General features: G+C 37.0%; 1 long non-coding RNA gene across 1 annotated transcript in view; it reads right to left on the bottom strand.

The window, feature by feature from the left end:
• Positions 1 to 9,597: 9,597 nt before the first annotated feature.
• The window catches only part of LOC148214129 (uncharacterized), a 28,732-nt gene continuing 12,189 nt past the window's right edge, over positions 9,598 to 26,140 (bottom strand). The window contains exon 3 of the long non-coding RNA XR_015798476.1: positions 9,598 to 15,114. This is a non-coding gene — a long non-coding RNA (uncharacterized LOC148214129). The remainder of the gene's footprint in view (positions 15,115 to 26,140) is intronic.

Genomic DNA, 26,140 nt, shown 5'->3' on the forward strand with positions numbered 1-26,140 from the left:
ATCCCCTCCCCCCCACCCCTCTGGATATAAAAGTCTTCTCATCACACAATGCAACAGATGCAGTTCTGGTGATCTAAGGAAGCAGAAGACGATTTCCTTGCTGCTACCTCATAGTCCCATAGCACCAGGAACAGAATCACTAGAAGAACGTTGATTTAGCATCTTCACAATCAGCCACCTATGTTTACCTATAGTTCCTTCTCTCATATCTTTTTGGATAGAATAACCTAGATGCATCACCATCAGCTGCCAGATATCAGAAGAGATCACTTGGCATATCTTACATATTACACATTTTGATTTATCTTATTACTTGAATTCAAATTTATGAGCCAATCTATGCTGGAAAATAGGGTACAATAAATAGATCTTCAAGACTTGAGGTACCTGTGAGGTTTGCAAAAGTACCAAGAATCTTTGGGATTAAACAACTAAAGAGAAGAAACCTCAAATGAGAACTAAGTGTGCTCAGTGCTTATGAAGTTTAGATTAGCCATTGAGAAAGAAATAAAAAATAGAAAACTAGGTTGTTCTTATGATGTTGCCTTCATCTCATCCCTAGCCCATGAACGAGACAACAAATTGTCCTTAGCTATATTGGTGGTAAAGTAATGTTTTCTGCTATAACCCAACAGTATTCAACTGAACCACAAGATTGTTATAATTTTTAAGTCTACTTGTCAGAGGTGAAATTAGGTGTCCAGTATTGAGTGGAATCAGAGTGATGCTTGTTGGCTATTTCAGGATGATGCAGGCAGATACCTTCTTTTCCAATCTCTGGTCAACCTTATCTGCTGCCATTGTGTGCTGTTCTTCTCTAAAGAGCTGGACATGGCACTGGTGTATTGGTGGTCTAGCAAAACCATGCAAAAGTACTAGAGTGCATGGCAGTATTGAAATTAGAGGTGAATATGTGTAGCTCAGGGTTGAACTGTGGAGTCCTTGGGGTTCTCTGAGCTTGGTTCTTTTCTTGCAAACATTTCATTACCCGGCTAGGTAACATCTTCAGTGCTAAAATGGGCTGGGGTTTGCACATAAATAGAGAGCAAACCCCAGCCCATTTTAGCACTGAAGATGTTACCTAGCCGGGTAATGAAACGTTTGCAAGAAAAGAACCAAGCTCAGAGAACCCCAAGGACTCCACAGTACTGAAATTGCTTTAACACTATGGCCCTTCCCAATTTAGAACAATCACAAGACCTCCATCCCTGCCTACCAAACTGAACACAGAAGAATCTTTAAGTCAGCACTTTTTGCCTGTATAAGAAATAAAGGAAGAGCAAAAGAATTCTAGGTGAAACTGCTACATGTGACCCAGCTCCCTTTTGACTCCAATCTGTTTTCTTAAAAAATGTGTTCAGCTTGGGTTTGACAGATTGGTGTGTAGGAAGAGTGTAAGGATGATGAAAAGTGTCCTGCAGCCACACCTGCCTCACTCCTGCTGCAATGCATGACTGGTAAATATTTTTTCCTACTGGCTAGTGATGTGCAGAAGAGGGAGGCAGCAAAGTAGAAGCAATCGATCAATTACTCTGTTTACAACTTGCTGCTCACGCAAAATCAGCATAGCATTATTTGATGTTGAATCAAAATGGATCCAATGAAGGCAAGATAGGAATCAGCCATGAAGGGGGCAGCAAATTTCAGACAAGTATAGCTTTCACTGGACTCAAGAATGGGTGAATAGCACTTTAACTCAGCAAAGGAGAAAGGCTCACTGTATCTGTTGTACTGCTAAGGATCTTGATTGTTTATTTTGCAACATTTTGCAATGTATTACAGCAGTCTTGCTGCCCTCCAAATGGGGCATTCTGGGATGGGGATGGGGATGGGGAATTCTGGGAATCTATAATTCCATCATATCTTGAAGTCAATAAATTATAGAAAGCTAAATGACAGAATCTGATTCTTTCATATACTCTTTTGGGAAAGGAAGGTTTATCATATTCTGTTTATCATATTCCACACCACAATCACTACTAAATAGTCATTATAGCACTGACAGCCTTCTAAAAACACATTAAGGACTTTTGTGACTAGGCCCAGAAGGAGCAAGGCCAGTTAGTGTCATATCCTGAGACAGGATCCTCCTACACATTATCATTATAACATATTAGCCCACACAATCCAATTTATAACTACTTTCATTCTCTGCTTATAAGTAAAGTTCTCTCTTTTCCACATTAGCATGGGTGAACATTCTTTTTGCTGGTAAAAATTTCCATGAGAGCCAGCTACAGGAAATAAATACTGAGTCACAGGATAACTTAAATTGCCACAGGACAACCCCCGCCCCCCCAAAACATACAAAAATAAAAGTAAGATCTCTGGAAGGTGTGAAAACTATTTCATTCATGTTTCAGTTACTATTTTGAAATGGAAGTATTTCCTTTTCTTCAGAAAATGGCCTCAGTGTTCCACCCTGCCTTAACATCCAGGCTAGCCATATTTCAATAAATCTGCCATAAGTTTACTTTAACATCTTTTTGTAAAAATGTTTTTAAAGATTTTGAAAAGCAGATTGATGCCATGTGCTAGGATGTTGAAGTGATGACATTTCAAGTTTACATAAGAAGAAAACAGCATGGTGTAGAACTGAAATACATGAACAAAAATCTGGCATAATTGCTGGAATATGACACTTAAAACAATTAGTGGAAGCTGAATATTGAAAGCTCCTTATATGTAGTATTCTGTCTGTAAGACTAATGTTTGAGGAAGAACATTCTAGGCTAATCTCCACTCAGTTACATACTATGGTCATTCTTACTGTGAACACTTTAAGCCCATTTTAGATCACGTGAAGAAAAGATATTTTGTGCCAGTTCAGGGCACTTTTATTCTTTCTATTGCCAATTTAGTACTGACAAGAAATGAAGTGAAACTAGGGTGACTGAAAAACAAAAGGGGCTACAAGATATTTGATGAAGGATAAAGGGGGACACTCTTCCTTTCTGCATTTCGTCTCCAACAGCTGCCTCAACTTATTTGAACTCTGACTATGGAATAGCATTCTGCACCTTGCCCAATAGGAGTAAAGTAAATTTGGGGGTGCAGCACCTATTTCCATAAATGTCAACAGTCAAGCAGCTGCCACTGTGATCTTCTATCCCACTGAAATCTTTGGGCTGACAAATCTTCTTCACTTTGTCAAGTTGTAGGGCCAGCCCCGACTCCAAGATTTTCAGACGTACAAAGGAAAATATGTTTTTAAACAACTTATGAGAGCTCATGGATGAGATCAATATTTAAATGGAACTTTCCTGACAATGAAATTATTCCAGTTTTCATCTGCTCCTCAGTCTGTCCTTCGCTCTTGCAGAATCTTCTACAAAACAGACTCTCTCCAGCTCTGGAAGGGCTGTCTTTGGATATAACTTTGCTAACAGTCCTCATCCACCAACACATCGTCTTAGCATAAAGGGCCTGTCATTTCATTTGCACTGAATTTATTTTTAGAGTAGGATTGTTATATCTCATCAGCGTAACATTTTGGCAACAGTGTTTATCTTCATAAGCTGATATTGCCTTATTTGCTAAACATTGAAGAGCATTGGGATAAAATAAAAAAATAGAAAAAAACCCAGTAGAAATCTGACTAAAATTACCCCCCGTTTATAATTGTGAACAATGCATAGGTTACACTGAAATATCTAGGGGAAAGGCATTGATATCACACACAACTTTATTTGTAAATTCTGATAGAAGTTTGGAACCAAAGAGATACTAGATTTGAATTCAGATATTTGTAAATCAGTCAATTAGGAATAAAAGAAATGATCTGCAATGAAACTAAAGTAAATGGATGCTGGAAAGAGTGATTTAGAGATTTCTATGGGAATGATAGTGATATAGCAGAGTGTAATTGAAATGAATTGCATCATTCTAGGGTCCCACAAAAATAAATGGACTAATAAATGCTGTGAGAATGTTGAAAATGGCAAGACTGCAAGAAAAGAAGGAACAGAAATATAATAACTCTTTATTATAGTTCAAGACTAGCTTTCATACATAATTACATTGATGAGTCACAGCATAAAATACAGTGGAAGTATCATAACATATAATATCTCATGTACATCAAAGACAGGGTTTCTTTTAGGATATCCCAAGGATTCTTCAAGCCTGAATACAAAATTTGGCTATTTTGTAGATGATATAAAAGTGTTTCTTTGCTAAAAGGAAATAAATCAAATTTCTAAGCACCCAGGAAGATGTAGCAGTAGGAATGAAGTACGTTTCATATGATGATCCAGTAAGGCTGCAAGTATAGACTATGTAACTTGAGAACATCTAAAATATGCATGTCATTTGCTTATGGGTGGCTGTGCCACTTATTTAATGTATGTGTGAAGGATGCCTCTGTGTCTGATGATTGAAAGAATGCTGTTATTGTCTCCCTATATGAAGGGAAAAGGAGCAGAATGACTGCAAAAACAACAGGGAGATTGGTTTGATAAACATAGCTGGGAACGTGTTTGGCAGAATTCTAACTGAAATGATATGAGAAGGTGACAACGAACGAAGTTTGGAAAGTACTCTATGGCTTCTTGCTGGGCAGGGGATATGCAAACCAGATTTTTCCTCTTCAGCTGGTTGATGCAAAATATATGAATGTGAGAAAGTTTATTGTATGTTTGTAGAGAAAGCATAGGGTAAGATGAATTATCGAATAGGATTGAATTATGGAATATCTTGTGATAATATGGAATTGAAGGTTGATTGCTAAATGTAGTAAGAGTGTTATATGATGAAAGTAAAACATGAGTAAGATTAAATGGAATACTGAATGAATGGTAAAACATTAGCAGCAGATAACACAAGAATGTGTGCTGTCCCCTTGCTTGTTTAATATAATTATGGATAAAAATACGATAAGGAATGCTTCTGGTAATATTAAAGCTATATTGGTTGGAGATGTGAATGTATGTGTAACCTTATATGCTGTTTATGCTAAACCCCCAAATGATTACCTTATGGCTTGACTATTGCAATGCTCTCTACATGGGGCTGCCCTTGGAGACCACCTGGTAGCTTCAACTGGTCGAGAATGTGGTGGCTCAAACAGTAATGGGCGTGCCTTGGTATGCTCATGTAACACCTCTACTTTGCAAGCTGCACTGGTTGCCAATTTACTTCTGGCTGCATTTCAAGGTGCTGATTGTTACCTATAAAGTCCTACATGACATGGGGCCTAGTTACTTGAGGGACAGCCTGTCTACCATAACATCTATCTGGCCGATTCGATCCTGCAGGGTTGATGTGCTTCAGGTTCCTTCAATTAAACAACATCATCTCTGAGGACACTGGAAGCAGTGCCTGCCCTCTGGAATGGGGCTCCCCCGAGATCTGGATGGCCCCCACTCTGCTGTTGTTTAGAACAGCTGTGAAGACCTGATTGTTCACCCAGGACTTTGGCGAAGGAAAGTGAGACCCCTCACTACATCACACTTGCCATCCTTTTCCTTTATTTTTTTATATTTTATTGTATTTTCTTTGTTTGATTGTTGTGAGCCACCCAAATCATTGAGAGTTGGGTGGCATACAAGTTTAATACATTATTATTATTATTATTATTATTATTATTATTATTATTATTGCTGTTATTATTATTATTAGAATATGTTAAATCATAGGATATAACAAGGAATATGAATCTGAAAATTAATGGATCGAAAACCAAGATAGCTATGTGGAACAGAGGAAATGGAATGAGCAGTTGGAAATTAGACATACGTTGTAAAAAATTAGAACCAGTAGATTATTTTGTGTACTTTGGTAGAATGTTTAGTAAAGATAGGAGAATTTAGAAATGTTAAATGTGAAAATGGTGATAGAAATGCCATAGGTAGTATGTAGTTTGTTGCTAGGGACGTTTGTTTGTCAGAAACAACAAAAATGGATGTTTATTCATGTGTTTCTGCCCACTTTGTTACATGGAAGTAATATGTTGAATGCAATGGGAATAAGTTATTTAAGTAAAGTGTGCATGGTGAAACCAAAAGAGATAGGGTCAAGAATGAATGGGTGCTGAAATGCATGTGGACTGAATACAGAAGTGAGTGATCAGAATGAAAGAAGTATGTTGAGATTGTTTTGTCATATAGAGAGAATCAATGAGAATCAACTCGCAAAGAAATATATGAAAGAAGAATAAATAGATCAAAAGGAAGGGGAAGACTGGGAAAGTCATGGTTGAATGGAATTTGGGGGAGATGGGCGGCGTACAAATTTAATAAATTTAATAAATACTTAACATTTAACAAATTTAATAAATAAATAAATAAAATAAATTGAATTCTTCGAAGAGAAAAGGAGACAGGTAAGAAATTTAAAGAACAAAAGTGATGTATGGAGGTGGTGGAAAAAATAGATGGTATGCAAAACAGAAAAACATAGAGAAGTAAAATATATTATGTTGGTCTATATTAGATTTAGTTAGATTTCTTTCTCATTTCTCTTATTTTTGGCCTCCAGTTTATTTTTGTTTACTATTTCTTATTCTTTTTAATGCTTTGTAAAGCATTGCATACTTCAAACGGGAACAGCGTGATGGGTATGCATATAGTCAGTTTTCAGATTAGATGTTTGAATTCTGCATCATCATAAACAATGTTGCTTTCACAGCTAGCTGTGTCATTAATGTACATGTTTGTTTGTTTGTGTTTTGCAAAATTAAAGAGTCAGGTTCCTACTGCAAAACGCTCATGAGCCAAATCATTCCGGTGCCCTTTAGATGTGTTGGATTGCAACTTTGTAATGCTGGCTGTGGGATGCTGGAACTCGTTATTCAGCATTTCTAAAGGGCAAAAGTTTGGGGAAGGCTGAAGTGCTGGTTACAGGAAGACAATGGGGCAGCAAAGGTGAAGCTAAGATAAAACTAGAGTCAATTAGATGCAACATATGCAGAATTTGGTTCATCATCAAATCCCTATAAAGTTGTATAGTAGGGTGTTATTTAAAGGACAGCGTGAGCAGACGTCCAGCTGAATCTTTACCATTCCATGCTCCCTCATCACAGTGATGTTTAAACTGTTTTTTCTTACTGTGGTAACCACCAAGAGGAGAGGAAGAAAGCTTTTAATGAGTTGTTGGATATGGAAAAACACAAGGGCTTGCTCTTAAAATATATCACTTCCTACTTGATAGGGAATTGTTAGCTCATATTATAGATAGAACACCAATCTCCTGGCCTATAGTATTTGAATTGGGGAAATGATTTAAGCAGTAAAGGCAAATAATTTACAAGAAGATGGGTCTTAAAGAAAGGTTTGAAAGAGGAGAGGGTGAGGTGGTGCCAAGCTGGTGTTTTGGGAGCTCCCAGAAAGAGAGAGAAAGAGCAACTGAAGGTGATGATTACAATAATGCCAGAAGGATTATAAATGCCATATGAAGTAGAAAGCTTGTATAGTAGTAGTATCTTTGGAGCTCAGCAGTCAGCTGTCTAAAAATATGCTGGGCTGTCACACAGTAAGGCAAGCAGACCAATGCTTTTATAGAGAACTTTGGAATTAATAAGCTAAAAAAATAGACAGTCAAGCAGCATATACAGTTCTTGAGAAAAGCTGATTTATCCCTAACAATGGCTTTAAGACCGCATTGATTTGGTGGACGGAAGTCTCCTTAGGCTCAGCTGAATGTTTTTTGTGGTGACTTGATTAGGATTGTATTGAATAGTTTGATGTAAAACGTCAAACTATTGTGTGTGGCTGGATACTCTATTCTTTAACATTGTTATAGAATAAAACCTTGCATGCTTTATGTGGCCGGTTCATACGTTTCTGGAGGTACAGTGCAAACGCTCCCTTTTGTTCCTCATTGTTAAACTTATGCCAGTAAGTAATTTTATATGTAACTGTGGGTTTTTTGTAAATATGTAGAAATGTCTGGGACAAATAGGGCAACAGAGTATTATACTTCCTATGACTCAATAATTACATACTGTACTTTAAGGCAGTGATTATGTGCAATCCACATATGAGTAAGATCTTTTGATTCCAGTGAGAGAGAGGAACAATTTACACAATCAGATTATTAACATTTCTCTTGGACTATATATTTCTGCTACAGGTAAGAATAGATGCATTCTTTGGGAGGAGAGAACTGCTTTCATAAATAATTTGAATTTACGCATGAATTTACGACCATATCATGAACTTTTTTAACAGCAATGTTTAGCAAAAAGGACTGCATAAAACCTTTTTTTTTTTTTTTTACTAATTGGGCAATTGGGTTCCTCTCATTACTACCCAAGGAAATGACATACTTTGGAATGAAAGATCTGGAGACAGTATCAAGCTCTTTGCAAATATACCATTGCAAATTTATTTATGGAATCTAATATCAGTTGGTAATGTCAAAGCTACACTTGACAATCAAAAAGGAAAATATTTAAGTGAACAAATGTTGCTTTTGTTTAAACTAGCATTGTTGTTTCTTATAAGCCCTAGTTTATTAAATTTGCACATTCCTCCAAACTCTTTTGTTTTAGCCATGTTCTCTTCTAATGGGCAGTGTCTGATATGATGGTAAACCATAAATCACAGTTTAAAAATGCAGTTGGTAGGTTCATGCATCATATTAAATCAAAACATATAACATATGAATCACATTATTGTTTTGGTGTTGTAAATGCAAGAATTGACAAATCTTAATTCATTTGGTTTCCCTTTTGAGAACTTCCCAAGATTAAAGAAAGTAAGAATAATCAAACAATAGTCGTTATTTTAGTAACTGTTTAATACTTTGAACCTACTCTACTGTCGCCAGGCTAATTAACACCAGACTACAATTAACAATAAGCAAATGAGCTGTGGTGGTATGTTAAAAAGCTTCCACCATGCAATATGATTTTAAAGACCTGTACTGCTTCAGAAATACTTTTTTGGGGGTGGGGAGGGTGGGCAAAGCATTTTTGCAATCCATTTCAAATAAACCAAACTTACCAATATATTTTATTTGTCATAATGGCAAATATAACACTAAGTCAAGTTCTACATAATCCACTGTTTTTCTTTCGGAATGGGCCATTTATTGGATATTTCTCAAGACACCATCTCTGCTTAACCTTCCCTATTTAAACACAAAATTCAGTTTTTGTGTTTGTGGGTTTGCCTGACATAGGCTGTTACTTACTTACATACAATTAACGTATTGACAGTATAATACAAGGATTGTGTCTGTGTAGCATTTCTAATTATGAGTACCGACTTATCCCCTTGTCCTCATGCCATTTTGGCAACCTTTCAGAACATAACGTTATGAGTTTAGCTGCATGCAGGTATGCTGCCCGACTTCATCTCATCTATGTTCCCTTGCTATTTACTCAACTAATTTCAGAAATAATATGTACCCATATATGATTAATGAAACATAGCTTTCTTTGTATTGTCGAAGGCTTTCACGGCCGGCATACGATGGCTGGTGTGGGTCTTCCAGGCTGTGTGGCCGTGGTCTTGAAGTCTTGTTTCCTAACGTTTCGCCAGCACCTGTGACTGGCATCTTCAGAGAAGATCCTTCACAGAAGGGTCACTTCACCCTGGGCACAGAGAGAACTGCTCCTGTCTGTGCTCCTGCACTCTGAAGATGCCAGTCACAGGTGCTGGCGAAACGTTAGGAAACAAGACTTCAAGACCACGGCCACACAGCCCGGAAGACCCACACCAGCCATAGCTTTCTTTTCTTGTTTCTTATCTACTTTGCACAAGGCACCATCTTTTTCTGACAATGTGACAGTTATCCTACATCCATTCATGCTACTGGGCTCAAGCCAGTCTTCTTCAGGTAGTCAGTAATGTCTGTAGATCTAGACCGAGTGGAAAATTTGAGACCAATGTGAGATTACCATCACGTTGATCAAATTATTTTTCAAGAGAAAGAACTTTGTAAGTGAAATCATTTGAGATTCTACCAAATAGTCTGAAAGCCATTAAAATCAGGCATGAATGGATTGCTACGGGTAAGCAGCTAAAAAATCTCAACATGAACATGTACGTACAGAAGCAACATCAGGCACCAGAGTTTTCTTAAAAACATAGTTGAAACCAAAGACAAAACTGAGGGGGGAATCACTAGAGGATCATCTGAGAGATTCCACAGTTGTAGTTGCCATTTCTGTTTTTCCAAAAATGGCACCATAGGACCTGACAGAAAATTGGACCCAGTTTTTGAGACCCAGAGAGCCCAGATACACAAAAACAGGGCTATGGTGAACTTCATGGCATTTACCAGTCAAGGGGATCAGCAGCTTGCTCACTTGTATCCTTGTGCCCAGTCAGTTGCACTGGAATTATAGTGATTGTAATAAACAGCAGGAACCAATTTCTGCCATAAAGGGCAAGAACAAATTGTTTCACACAAATTGTTCTCTATGGAGGAAGCCGATCTAGAAAACACTGGATACTTGCCACAGCAGTAGCTATTTTTAAGTTATTCACAAATAAGGTAATTTATCATTTGGAACATCATTTACAAAGTTTTCAGCAATCAGTGAATAAGGTGTAGACAAACAAAGAAAGGATCCTGAGGAGCAATAACCATAACATTTTGCTAAAATGTGTAGATAGTGCAAGTGGCATGAGCATGACTTGCCAGGGAATGGAACAACATCCTGAGCAGAATGGGTGTTAACATTAATTTTTGTTTGTATCTCTCTCCTTCCCCCTCATCAATATTTTCTAAAATAGCTGTCTGTATCTTAGAGGTGTTGAGAGCCAGTTCTGTGTAGTAGTTAAGGCACTGGAAACCAGGAGATAGTGAGTTCTAGTCCTGCCTTGGGCACAAAGCCAAATGGATGACCTTGGGCTAGTCATTCCCTCTCAGCCCTAGGAAGCAGGCAATGGCAAACCACTTCCAAAATCTTGGCAAGAAAACTGCAGGGACTCGCCCAGGCAGTTGCCAGGAGTTAACGCTGACTTGAAGGCACAAAATCATCATCATCATCATCATCATCATCATCATCATCATCATCATCATCATCTTACATGTGTAATTAGGGGTAATTTTTAAATTACATCTTGATTAAAATGGGATAGGTTATTCAGCTCATCAGTTACCAGCTGACAATCCCTATTAAGTAACTTTGAAGCATAATGATCCTTTAAAGTTACTTCAAAGAAACCAACAAAATCTAGTGATGTGGATATCTGTCAGACTTCAAAGCTTTTAAATGTTAATATCATCTGTACTATCCCACTTACTCACATAATAAGTATAATGGCAACATATTGATCCAATGATCTTGTTAAATATCTTAAGTCTCCTGCTCTTGAAACATCTGGTCAGATAAAGAGAATCAGAAATCAAACTCAACCTGCTCATTTTTAAAACTGCATTGGCTTTACAGACTTCCACAATTTAATATACTGTATGTAGAATTGTGCACACGATACACATTACAGTCCCAAACCTTAATAAAGTACTGCACAGAATATGAAAGAATAAAACTTCTTTATGTTTATTCTACAAACAATTTTTTAAAGAAGAGAACATTTTGGACTTTTATGGATGGCCACACTTCAGTTTGAGGCAGGATTTGAATGGAAATGATAAGTTATCTGGACAGCTGGAACACTGAATATCAATATAGATATATGGAATTAGTTCTGAAGATTTTATTAGAACATGGACTGCCCCTGGAACACTCATGGTCAAGTTAATTCTATGAATTTCAAATTTAGGTGGAAATCTTCTATAATTAGTATTGATGAAGGTAGAGAAAGTCACATATTTTTAGCCCTTAAAATAAAGGAGAAAAGAACATACCAAAGAAGACTTGATTATTTCTTTGTGATATGTTAAGAGTTACACACACACACACACAAACATTTTTTTCCTATATGGGAACATTCAGACGTACAGTTCTTCACTTTGATCCTGAAGGAAATAGTACAATCCAGGGTGATTACTTGTATACTTGCTTGAAGATCTCAACTGAAAACATTTAAAATTATAATGAAGTTGCAATATTTGACTTTTTCAGATGCATAATTCTCATTCTTACTACTGTTGCATACTAACATTTGTAACATAGTCTGATTCTATAAATGGGTTAATGCATCTGAAATTCCCTTTCAGCTGAACACTTTAGGAACACACTTGAATCAGAGTATTTCCTTGACAAACAAAGAGGTGGTCACAGAAGAGATAAACAAAGGAAGTCAAACATATGCCAGAGACAAATATCTCAATTAATGTGTGATTAATAATTAACCATATGTAAAGGAAATGTTTATGCATATAGCTTAAATTAAATATCTGGTATCTCCACTATTATTTTCCTGATCAGGTGTCTTCAAGATGTCTTCCTAGAATTTATTCGTTCAAGCATGTTCTAGAAGTGTTTGGCTGGAAAATAATATTATTGTATTATTGATTATGTGGCATCAAGTTGATGTTGATTCCTAGCAACCGCATAGACAGACTTTTTCCAAGACAATCTGCCACTAACCTTGTCCTTCAGGTCTTCCATCAGCACATCCTTGGCTGCTGTAAGTGAATCTATCCACCTTCTACTGGTCATCCTCTTCTCTTTCCTTCTGTCTTTCCTAGCATTCTGGATTTTTACACAGAGCTAGGCCTTCACTTAATGTGTCCACACTATAATAATCTGAGCCTCGAGTGAGAACTCTGGGTTGATTTGTTCAGTGATCCATTTGTTTTCTTGACAATCCAATTTAAAATTGAAGGAAGAAACATCAATAACCTGTGCTATGCAGATGACACTACTCTATAACTGGAATGCAAATGATCTGCAAGCTCTAGTAATGAAAAGTCAAGGACCACAGTGAAAAAAAAAATGGGACTAAGGTTAAATATACAGAAGACCAAACTAATGACAACAGCAACAAGCCTTAGAATTGACAGTGAATGACAGTATGGAATTGATGGATAACTCTGTTATTTAGGACTGACTATTAACAGTAAAGGAACCAGCACTCAAGAAATACACTGGAGACTAGCGCTTGGTAGAGCAGCCATGAAGGCCTTGGAAACAATATTCAGATGCTGTGATGTGTCTGTACCGACAAAAATCAGAACTGTGCAGGCAATGGTTTTTCTTGTGACACTCTATGGAAGGAAAAGCTGGACTTGGACGAAGCAGAATAGAAAGAATATTGATTATTTTGAACTTTGGTGTTGGAATAGATCTTCCTGTAAAGTTGCTGATCAATATAGGTGCCTGCTTGCTTTAGCTGGGCAGCTGGGATGACTGTTATGGTGACAGTGCTGGGAATATATACTTTTGCATTCTCTTCCAGTGTTCTTCACACATCCCTCCTAGGAACATCACCCTGCCACAATAAGGCAGCACAGGAGGACTTGGTGGTGGTGGTGAATCTTTTTATTGAGAGATGTACAATTATATCAGCATGCAAACAGATTTAACAAATTAATTAGATGATTTTTTTAAAAGATAACTATTTAGAAGGGCCAAATCCTGACACTTTATAAAAACTGAATTCTGCAAGTTGTTTCAAATTGAAGATTATCAATTAAGCTATTTTATTAAAATCAATGGAACGCCGTTTATGTCCTGCTCAGAAATATTTTGAATTGTCTTCTGTTCTTGCTTTGCTGAGTCAACCTTGTTTTCCTACTCCACCATAGCCAGCCTTCTCAAGTTGCTTTCTTGGAATTGACCTTGGCTTGGCTTCTGGATTATACCACCATCTCCTCCTTAAATTAGATGTTTCAACTTGGCTCCTTCATTTGGAAAATTCATTCAGGGTGTACTGTCTGTCCTGCTGACTAGTTTCATAAGTACATATTTATAGATTTTCTTCATCAAACTTCTTTCCAGGGAGCTTATAATAATAGCTTATAATCATTCAGTCAGCGCTTTCATATACAAAAGCAGATGACATTTTGTAGCAGCAGCAATTGGTGATAACACAATCATTTTCACATTGCTGGACTCCAGCACAAAACTGCTAAACTACATTATCAAAAAGTTCAGTTCTATTTATTTAACTCTGAACAGAGGCAATGGTTTCCGATTCCACTATGGGTGTGAATTTACCTAACAGTGCTTAAGATAATTATATGAACACCAGTTATTTGAAATGAGAAAGGTGATTTTGTCTATATTTAAACTCTAATTGAATTCTCACAGGGTACTTCTTTTTTTTTTGCATTCTATTGCATTTCTTCTCTTCTACCTAACCTAACAGTTGAGGATCACATTTCATGAATTTGATAGAACGGCATGATCCATGAAGATTTGTTCTTTAATGAAACATGCAAGCTTTTAAAGCTCCATAAGACTCTTAGTTGCTTGCTTAGTAAGACTCAAGCAATTCTTTGAAGATTGCAGATTTCACTAGGTGACTTGGGGAAACTATTTTTTTCCTGCTGGATTAAATCAAAGTTGATATTGTTTGGGTACCTGGTTAATTCTGGCAAATTCAAAATGTCAACAGGGGTGGACTATGGTTAAGACCTGGATAGGAGAACACAAGAAAAAAATAGAATCATAGGCTGTACTGGGAAGAAGGCAATGGTAATCCACTTCCACATTGATGCCAAGAAAGCATGTCCATGTCCATGCAGAACCCAGCTACATTGTTGTATCTAGCCAAACTTGGCTGATCTAAAAACACCAAGCAGGGTCAGGCCTGATTAATACATGGATAGGAGACCCTATATCATGTCTGTAGGCAAGACTGGGAAATTGAAAAAACATCCTAGAAGACGTTAATGGCATTTTGTAACACCAATGAGATGGTAATTTCTTTATATGCCTGCAATCAATTTTGATTTTGGCTTTTAAGACTGTTAATAAGCATAAAAGTCACAGTTTATTTTTAATCTAATGTGAGATGTATTAGTTGCTAGATAGGTGAATAGCCTGAGATAAGTGTAATGGAGAATGAAGGAAATGGCTATTGATATCATAAAGACATTCTTTTTTTTTGTAATCTTTTTATTAAAGTTTTACATATATAAAACCTAAACTAAAAGAACTAAAAGAATCTAAAAACAAAGGCATTCTTTAACATGGACAAAACATGCTGTTCTTACTGAATGTTCCTTGTAATTTATATGGATGAGGATTTAGCTGTGATCCTTCAGATGTTGCTGATCATCAGTGGAAAAGCCACAGGTTTCTTATCCCTGTTGTAGAATAAAGAGCATTTGGGGTTTCCTGAAATACAACTTAAAAGTATTTATTTTTCATTTATGCTGCTTCAGAAGCAATAGTCAGACCCACAGATTTATGCGATGTTAATACAAAAGATTCTATTATTCAACATATTACTATAGATGAGAAAAAGACAGTGAAGGCAGGAACAAAGCAAACCACATTCTGAAGAAAAAAAGAGAGACCTTTGCTGATTAACCTCGTCTGATGGTTTTGCTAAAAAGCAAATCAATGTTTTACCGCACCCTAGTCCCTGAACTATTAATCTTAGGTCACCAAATGCTGCTTGTCATGGTTGTTCCAGATTAGCAAACAATAATTTTAATCAAGCAAGTCGCTCCTATATTCATTCAGTTGCATGATTTAAAAAATTACTGTATTAAGCCAGACACTTGTGTGAACAAGAATACTCCCAGAAAGTTGTTCAACTGCAAAAGCAGATCAAAAGAAGAAGGTATCATAGGATGATACGTTACCTAGAATCCACTATAGCTATGTTATTTTCTTGGGATGGGCAGAACATTTACCACATATATTATGCTAAATCCTCAGGGTGTGCACCCTGGAAAACTGCTGTAATTAGTCAGCCATAATGTACCACTTTTACTTTGCAGACATAAAATATAAAAGTTGAGTCAAGTTTATTGAAGGAGGCCCAAGGACTAATTTAACAATAAAGCTTTTTATTATATTATACAGCAATGTGAAATCACAGCTGCCAGTTCTTTAGCCGGTATTGGCCTTCATTTGCATCAAGTTCTTCCCAGGAACTAGGAAGTTGTAATGTATCAGTATAATATATGTGCAGATCCAAGCAGTATGGCCTTTTGTAATTGACAGATGGAAATTTTATCAATGCGCAGATTTTCTAAGTGCCATCCAAGGCTCTTTGGTATAGCACCCAACGTGCTGATAACCGCTGGGACTCCATGCTGGTTTATGCCATAATCTTTCAACTTTGATTTTCAGATCTTGATACTTTGTGATCTTCTCCAATTCTTTGTCTTCTGTTCTACTATCCCCTAGTATTGCCACATCAATTATCCACACTTTCTTCTTTTCAACCACAGTTAAATCTGGTGTGTTATGCACCAAGACTTTATCAGTTTGTATTTGGAAATCCCACAATATTTTAACCTGCTCATTTTCATCTACTTTTTCAACTATGTATTCCCACCAATTTTTCAGTATCGGCAAATGATAATTTTTACAGATGTTCCAGTGAATCATTTTGGTGACTGTGTTATGTCATTGTTTATAGTGAGTTTGTGCAATCTTCTTGCACAAGCTGAGTATATAATCTACTGTTTCTTCTGCTTCTTTGCCCAGTCTGCACTTTGAATCATTTGATAATTTTTCAATTTTGGCTTTGATTGCATTAACTAGCTTGCTCTTGAGCAGCCAAAATCAAGCCTTCAGTTTCTTTTTTTAATGTTCCAATTGTAATTCATTGCCAGGTTTTATCTTTATCCACTTTCTCCTCAATCTTTTGTAGAAACTGACCATGTAATGCTTTTCCTTGCCAGCATTCTGTTTGTGTTTTTATTACATTATTTCAATATTCACATTTTGTTTCCTGTACACTCAGTATGTTCCAATTTTTAACTTGCATCAGTGCTTGTTCTTGATTGTCTTTTACATAATCAGCCAATGCATGCTTTTCTTCTTCAGCAGTTTTGTTTCACTTGAAGTAAACCTCTGCCTCCATTTCTGTGGGGCAGGTATAATCTAGCAGTATAACTATGGGGATGTAATGCATAGTGAATAGTCATGTGTTTTCTTGTTTTTCAGTCCAAACTGTCCAGTTCAGCTTGGCTTCAGTTAATAATTCCAGCAGTGTATCGTATAACAGGTATTCATGGCTTTGATGGTGTTTCCACCATTCAATTTTGTCTTTAACAATTTTCTCACTCTTTGGATGTATTCTTTACTGATCACATTTTTAGCTTGTCCATGCTTGATGTTATCCGGTTGTGAAATGCCGAGATAATTGTAGGCTTCATCCTGATGAGTCCTGATGGTTTGGCCATTAAGTAATTCAATTCCATTACTGTTCATGATTTTACCCCGATTTATTGCCACTGCAGCAGATTTCTCTAGGCCAAATTCCATTGCTATAATTCTGCTAAAAATTCTTACAGTATTTGTCAATGACTGGATTTTGATTTCTGATTTTCCATAAAGCTTCAGATCATATACATAAAGCAAATATGAGATTTTATTAGCATTTTTTGCTGTTTGGTAGCCAGGTTTTGTTTTCTTCAATATCACTGAAAGTGGGATCATGGTAATGACAAATAATAAGGGTGATAACGAGTCACCCTGGAAGATGCCTCTCCTAATTTTGACAAGCCCATATTTTTCATTTCCAGCCACCAATTCTGTCTACCACTGCTTCATTATTTTTTCTATAAACATTCTAATGTTTTTACTGACACCAGTTGTTTCCAAACATTTGATGATCCAACTATGTGGTAATGAATCAAATGCCTTTTATAATCAATCCAGACCATATGTAAATTGGTTTTATGGCTTTTGTAATTCTCCAAAACCATTTTATCAATCAGAAGTTGCTCTTTTGTACCTCTCCTTTTCCTTTTATTTCTTCTCTGTTCTACTGGAAGGATGTTATTTTCTTCGAAATAATCTTGGATACTGTCTGCTATTATGCCAGTGAGTAATTTAAAGATTGTAGGCAAGCATGTTATTGGCCTATAGTTTCCTGGTATTGTCCCTTTCACTGGATCTTTTTGAATCAGATACGTTTTGCCAGTTATTAACCAGTCACTGATGTCTCCTTTATGCAATACTTCATTAAGTTGTTTAGCTATAATTGGATGTAAGCTAGTCAGATATTTATTTATTTATATTTCGAATTTAGACACTGCCCATCTCACGAGGAAGTGACTCTGGATGGTGTCTAAATTCGAATTTCTATTTCAGCCAAAAGCCATGCAACTGATCATTTCCAGAAGATGTCCAGTTTTTAATCCTATTCACTCAATTTTTAACCATTTCTGCTACTATAATTAGTTCCTTCATTTGACTTTTACTAAATTCTTCTTCAAATTCTTTTATCCAACCAGCTTTTTTATTATAATCTTTTTGAGTTTCCCGTAGATCTTTCCAAAACTGGATTGTTTAATTTTTGTTTGGTTTTCCATTTTTAGAATTTCTATTGCCATTTATACTTTGGTAGACTCACCTCTGGTCTGATTGGAATAGCTGATTTTGCTTAAATTGGAGGACTCATGTCTCATAGCATTCAATTTTCCCACCTGTTGCTGTTATTTATTGCTTTACGATTTCCAAACCTTCTTCAATTTTTATGGTGCTGAGCCAATACGTTTTTATTAGGCTTATCTTCATCCTTACATTCTTCAGTTTTTGCTCTTTCATGTTCTTTAAATTACTTGCATCGGATCTTAATTTCTTTATCTTGGCTTCCAGTCTGATCTTTGACTTTGAATATGATTTTGCTTTTGGTTTTTTAATTTCAGTACCTTATTCTGTTGTTTTTGTGCTGTTCTAGATGTTCAGTTATTCTTTGTTTCAATTCCTCTTGTTTTTTAGTTAGAGGGCTTTGTTCTTTCTGAGGAAAAGGCAGAAGAGAGGGTCCCTGGTTTGGGAATGAAAATGATTCAATAGCTATGCTGGCTTCCTCTAATGCTGACTCCCCCTGGTTTTCCTCTACTTTCTGAGCTACTTCTGGCAAGGTTTTGATTTCTTTGTCCTGGGTAGACCTTTGCAGTTCTTTCAATTCTACTTCTGTGAATACTTCATTTCGTGTCATAAATTGACATTGATCTGCTAGCCTCTTTTCTGTTATTTCTGCTATTTCCAGAAGTGGTACGTTCTTTTCAGATATCCTCTTCTTGTTGGTCTTGATTTGTAATAGCAGATATTATTTCTTTGTTTTCAGTCTTTGTATATTTGCAATATACAAATTTGCAAGCCCCACAACTTGCAAATTTGCAATGGGTAAACAAGTTTTCTTCCTGTAATTCTGCAGCTGCTGGCCCTGGTTGCTCAGCCAACAGTCCTGAGTCCTGTAGCCCACTTGTCACCAGATGTCCAGGAACTAGAACACCTAGTGTAGTCCTTGTTGACCCGGGCAATGACCGATCTGGTATGGGTTTCTGTAAATTATGTCTCACCATATTGTTTATGGGAGAGACACTCTTCCTCTGGCTCCTCTGATGAGACCTGTCCAGCATGGTTGAACCTCTGGCATAGCTCTCATCCTCCTCGGAGCACACAAGCCCCACAACTTGCAAATTTAGCATATTCTTGGCTATATAACAACAACAACAACACCAACCCATGTCAAGGTAGTGCCTCACTGGGGGTTATTGTTGTTGTTGTTGTTATATAGCCAAGAATATGCTAAATTTGCAAGTTCTGAACTCTGTAAGGCCAACCCAGACTCTTTTTCGTCTGCTACTTTAAAGAAGAAGAGATCTGGTCCTTTCTTTTGAAGTTGTTCAGTTTGTGGGAAGGAATATAATGCAAGAAAATGTCTGTTCCTTCACTAGTATTTCCTTTGTAATACTGTATGAAACATGGCTATATATCTGCCAGGAAATTACCATTATTGACAAATGAAACAACCTTCTTCTCTTACCTATATACTGAGACAAAATCTTAACAAATATACTTTGTTTTCTTCATAAAGGATTGCATGTGCCTAGTGAAATATTCAAGAAAGGGATTTCTCATATTTTCTTATTTTATAAAAATAACTTTCTCACCTGAAATAAAATTTATTTCCCTTCTTGCTTACAAACTTTTCAGCCTATATGAAAGTACCAGACTGACATCTGATGGTTTGGGCTAAAGTGCTTCTTCTTCTGGTCATGAAATGAAGGTATGGATACATATTAGCTAAACCATGATTCATTTTACCATGAGTTAGTTGAGTAAATTGCCAATGTATTCAATGCTGTTTTCTACATTTGTACAATATATTGAAGCATCAGCTAACCTAGTGATATGGACCTTGGTATCTACTAGTAATTCTTGACATAAAATTCCATCATCACCAATTTACAAGGGATTGTGGGAATTACTTTTGGATTGAGTGTGTACAACATGCTAGAATAAAATGTGGTTGGTTAGTTGTTCAATGCACTGTGTGAACATAACCTTCATACAACTTCCTTGTCTGACATTTGTGGCTGCGTACCCTAGCTAAGGAATGTTTTCCAACAGGGAAGTTCATCTGACATTATAATCAAACATAGACATATTTAACTCTCGTTCATTTCACAGAAAGAGTTAAACCTGTGCTTAAATCCCTCCCACATTTTCAAACACTTTTCAATTTTTCTGGAATGTGCCAATGTTTTTTAATAAGGACCATCAACTCATTGCAATATTTAGTTGCTAATTGGCTGCCCTTTATTGAATGATCAATTAATTTAATAAATATAAATGATTAAAATATAAATGTATTTATAATATACACTTAAACAGATTCACTTTTGAGATACTGAAGAAAGTGTGAGATGGCTAACAATATAATAAACAAAAGCTTCCATCGTTGTCAGAAAAACTGTTTTAATGTTTTATTTCTCCTTCCCTGATAGAGTAGCACAGCAAAATTAAAAGGACCTGAAAAAATTAATGAAATCCAGTTAACTTGTAGCTTCTCCTGACTGACCAATGTAATGATACAAATGATTAAAGGTACAGCACCAATGTATGCTGACAATGTATGAGTTCTTCTTCACATAGTCTGTAGGTTATCTCTGACTGAACCGACTGCTAGAAAAATTATATGGTTGGGAAAGCCTGGTCATAAGAAAGGCTAAACAAAGAAAACATTTGCACTGTGGTGCTGTAGAAATTTGCTAAGAATATATTGGATCACAAAGAACAAAAAATTCAATACTGTACTAGGTTAAATCCAGTCTGCTGACAGATGTCAATGTGGTTAGATACTAAGGACACAAGCATGAGTTTATAAGAACTCAAAGAAGTGGTATGGACAATCTTGGTGAAATGTTGCTCATTGGGTCACAATGAGTCAGAAGTGACTAAATGACAGAATCATAAGGATTATATAGGTTGGCATTACTTTTGCTATTTTATGTATGGAAGCCGGGAAAAAGACATGCATACTTCAGTGAATGAGAGCCAGTTCGGTGTAGTGATTAAGGTGCAAATAAGGATGGTTTGTAAAGATACAAAACTATAGAGAGGTGCAGTGTATGGTGTTGGTGGAAACTAGATTTAGATTTTTTGTTCTCTTATTTCCTGACTTTAATTTCATTTGCTAGCTACTTCTTACTCTTGTTTTGGGCTTTTCATAACATGGCTCACCCAGAAAGGAATAATGTAATGGGAATGTATCTATGAGAGAGCCAGTTTAGTGTAGTGGTTAAGGTACCAGGCTAGAAACCAGGAGACTGTGAGGTCTAGTCCCACCCTAGGCACAAAGCCAGCTGGGTGACCTTGGGTCAGTCTCTCTCCCTCAGCCCTAGGAAGCAGGCAATGGCAAACCACCTCCAAAATCTTGCCAAGAAAACTGCAGGGAGAAGTCTAGACAGTCACCAGGAGTCAACAATGACTCGAAGGTACACAAAAACAAAAACATACCCCACACCCTTTAATAAATAGCAGAGAGATACTGTGCTTCCGCTAGGTCTGAAACACTCCTTCCAACTTATTTTTGAAGCAGGTATCAGTATGAAATTGCCAAAGTTTAAATAAAAACAGTGGCAAAATTGTGACCAGCTCTCCTAGGTGCCTCCCTGACTGCTGCCCAGTTGCTAACTTTTAAAAGGGAATTTCTAGGGTCCTCTTTTCCTTGTTATGGTCCTTTCTCTTTAAGCTGGATCTGGTCTGGACAGCCTTCATGTAGTGGATACTTTCAAGCAGAAAACTGCCCTCTGCCAGCAATTCTACCTCTTTTGCCAAGTAGAACACACAGTTCCTAGTAGAAAATAGTTTTATAAATACACACCAAGGCTACTTTATTTAAAAACAAATCTTGAAGTACACCCTCTTTAAATTAGGCCAACCAGTTTTCCAGTACCAGTATTGCTCAGCATTTTACCCCTCCTACAATAGTCCTTTCACCTCTACCTGTTTCCCCCATTAGAAAGCATCCTTTCTAATTCCTCACCTACAATATATTTCCCTGTTGCTGCTTATCCTCTGCCTGGGCCTTCTTTTATAGCTAGTTGCTCTCCTCAACAGTTGCAATCCTTATCAATCCCAGCCCCCATTATCACTGTAGTATGATCTAGAACATGCTAACCTGCTTTGACCTTACAGATGATTAAAATTCATGAGAGCAATACAATATCTTCAGTGACTAAACCCAGATTTTTTTTTTTTAGGTCAGACCCACAATTTGTTAGCAATTCCACATGATTGTTCTTTTCTGACTTTTGGAAAGCATGGTAAGGTGAAAACTTTATGTCAGGGAGTTCACACAACATGCTAGGCTAAAATGATGTTAGCTACTTTGTGGCTTATGTGTTGTGCAGACCCAGGGAATTGAGTGTTTTCAGTTAAACATGGGTTGGCATGTTGTGCAAATACAGTGTATGTGTATTTTTTTTAATATCAGTTTTTTAAAAATTGTATTACACTTTAATGGGTGTAAGATTACTATCCTTCATTCAAAAAATTTCTGATTTCCTAGTCATAAAATTTTGTCTGAAAAATCAACTTTTAATTTCCTGCAATTTAAGGAAATTGTATTTTTCAATTTCACTCACACCTTACTCCCTGCAATTGCATAATCCTGAAGCATTGTTACCATCCTCTGCATTTTTTTAGATACTATAAAGGAGCATTACTATCTACAATATTATACCAGCTTTACAGTGGTATAAATTAACAAAGTTAATTTAAAATTAGAAACTTGAAAATTATTGTCTGATGAGCAACACAGGAAAATTCTTGAAGTTTTTGTAGAACTCAACTAGATATTGCATTCCCAGAATATGAACAGTATATCCTGATTCCTTGAAATGGGGTTTTTTGTTTAGAGTGAAAATGGCCCTTTTCCCCCATCCCTCCATTTCCCATTTTGTGAACAGAAAATCACAGAACTTCAGCCACAATGGAGCATTGATTGGGGAAAGCATGATGATGCTAATTGCTTGTCTAATTTTGCTGTAATTTGTGTGTCTTTGTGATGCAACTGGTTTCACTATTTTAGAAGAGTATCTACCAGATCTTGCCAAGAATGGTAACAGCTGTATTGGAACCAGTAATTCAGCAATGTCCAATCTAGAACATTCCAGATATGTTAAGAGAATTCATACATTTCCCAGCCAGTGTAGCTTTTGGTTATGTTGATTGGGAATTCTAGGATACACAATGGAATACAATTCCCAGAATCAGGAGGGTGCCACTTTGGTGAAACTTGGCATACAGACCAGGAAATATTTGTTCTTGATTAATCCTCTGTGAGAACATGGGTAGTGATTTCATTGAGAGATAAACCTACCAATTTCCAGCTAGACGGCAGCAAACTTTCTGCATTTTCTGCATCTCTTTGGTGTCATTTAATGGTCATCTGGATTTTTAGCCCAGATTTGGTAGTTCTATTTAGGCTAAATGTTTGCATAAAATCCAGAGGATGCAGCTGCAATGATTGATTGGGGATCTCAATATGTTTTGATCTCCACCCAAGTCACAGTGCCTGAGTTTAATGTTAGGAGAGCAGAGCAAGGCCACCCCAAAAGGAATGACATTTTGACAAACAGGGAGCAAATATTACAGAGGTGGAAACAAGACAAATAGAAAAGAAACCTGCATAATTTCCAAAATAGTAAGCCAGTGAGTAGCAAAACATTTATCCAAGGCAATTTCTACTGTTTACATAGTCACTTGAATGTCTGTCTCATCCTTTAGTGCAGAAAATGTTCCTAACTGTTTATTTTTAACCTTAGAAAACATGTAGGGTTCATTCTCATGACTAATGTAGCACAGACCAGTTACTTTAGGAGCTGAAACAGAAATATATATCTAACCCAGGGATTGGAAAACTTTGGTGACCAAGGTCTACACTTTTTATTTAGTGGGTAGATTTCATTACACATGTAGGTTGGAGTAGGCTTGGGTAAACATTCTGGGAACTATAGCTTTCCCAAACTGGTGCCTTTTAAATATGATGGACTTCAGCTCCCACCATTTTCAGATAATGTGGTCATTGGGATTAAGCCAGAACTGAATGGGACATTAATCTAAGCAAATAAGTACATGGCTTTGGGCTGCATGTTGATCGTAAAGATATACTCAGAAAGAAGTTAACAAAAGGGTTGTCCAGATTTGTATAGTTTCAACATGATGAAAGATCTCTTCCCCAGCAGATCCATTTGGTTCCATGTTGAACTACCTGTAAGGGTGGAAATTTGTGAATTCTGAAGTCTAGAAGACACCTGCATTGCTATTTGTAGATGTGACAGGGCCCCATATAAGTGAAAGACAAGCTATAAGAGTTTGAACAGAAATAAATAACATGGCCATGATGAATTTGGCAAAATGGACCTAGTGAAGATTCAATATGGGGCTGGTATGCATGTTAAGCAGAATAAAATGGTAAAATCCTGCGATGATAAATGGGGTGTAATCTGAAAAATAATGCATCTTGGAAAGCCCTTCCCTTCTCTTTCTCATGAATTTTTTTTTAATTAAAGAATGCAATTTTCCCTTCAAGATGCAACTATTCTACTTTCTCAGGATTCACCTCACTCTGCCAGATGTGAACATCTATCTCGGGATTTGAAAGTGGCTTCCAGAGTTAGCATTTAACAATGGATTTCTATGTATGTCTATTCAGAAATGAATTCTATTGAGGTCAAAGGATTTTATTCTCTCAGATAACTGCACAAAGGATTGTAGCCTAGATCATCAGGAACACAGAAGGAAGGGCAAGACAAGCTATCTTCCATATAACCCTTTCAAGGTATCTTCTGCTTACTGTAAAATTTTAAACAAATCCCCCCTCCCTCACTGCTTGCCCTTCATATCAAAGCATCTTTCTAGGGGGAGAAAATGATCATGGGGTGATAGGATGAACAGAAACAACTGACCCGTGTTTTGCCAGCATGCAGGTACATCAGAGTCAAGATGCTTTTGTCCACACACTTGATTCAGCATCTGGACCCCCGACCCCCCCCCCCCCCCCCCCCCCGTTCACAAAATTGTGACAGCAAGGGAAAGTAGTACCTCCTCTTTTTAACCAATCAATTCCTTTCCTTTTACTCTTTGGATATACTCCCTTTACTCTTGGAGGAAGGCAGAAAAGCGTTTAATACCTTTTTTAATCGTCTGTCTCTGAGCTTGGGGCTGAGATGTCACTGACCCACCCTTTGGCACTGGCTCTTATCACATGGCATAACTTGGCACACACAGACGTAATGGAAAATAAAAAAAGCATTCATGCAAATACGAGAGCAGGAACAGAACAAGCCACAGAATGCAAACATGCTCTCAGTTATGAGAGCCAAAACAGCTCCAGAGTGAAGCAAGGTAATCCTGCACAGCAGCCTCCTTTTAGTGTGAGAGGTGACACCATTCCCCAGATGTGTTGCGGTACATGGAACACTTCACTATCCGATTACACACATGGGTCTCAAATATCACTCTGGGCAGAATGACTGTTCCCTCCCGGAGAAACATAAGGAGGGGATTTGAAGTGGGAAACATTTGAATAATGCCAGGCTGTTAACACTTAGATAATGACAATTACAGGAATTTGAGTCAATCTGTTTAAGCCTTCCTCAGTTAGACTAAGCCATCTGGCAGAAAGGGAAATGGGCTACCAGTGAGATGAAATTCTGTCTAGGGTAGCAAAGTGGCAAAAATAAACCTGTTTGCAGGAATTCAGATTAGATACAGTAGCGGCATTGCAGTGGAATAGAGTGCAATCATAGGAAAATAACATCCTTTTGTTCCAAACTTCTAGCTGTCTTTGCTTTTTCATTTTGGTACAATCCATGACTTAGTTAAGGCCAATCTCATAATACATCTGTT

This window comes from Python bivittatus, unplaced genomic scaffold, assembly GCF_059951505.1.
Source record: "Python bivittatus isolate LINGU-HERP-01145 unplaced genomic scaffold, Pbiv_v1 ctg000700_np1212, whole genome shotgun sequence".
Lineage (NCBI taxonomy): Eukaryota > Metazoa > Chordata > Lepidosauria > Squamata > Pythonidae > Python > Python bivittatus.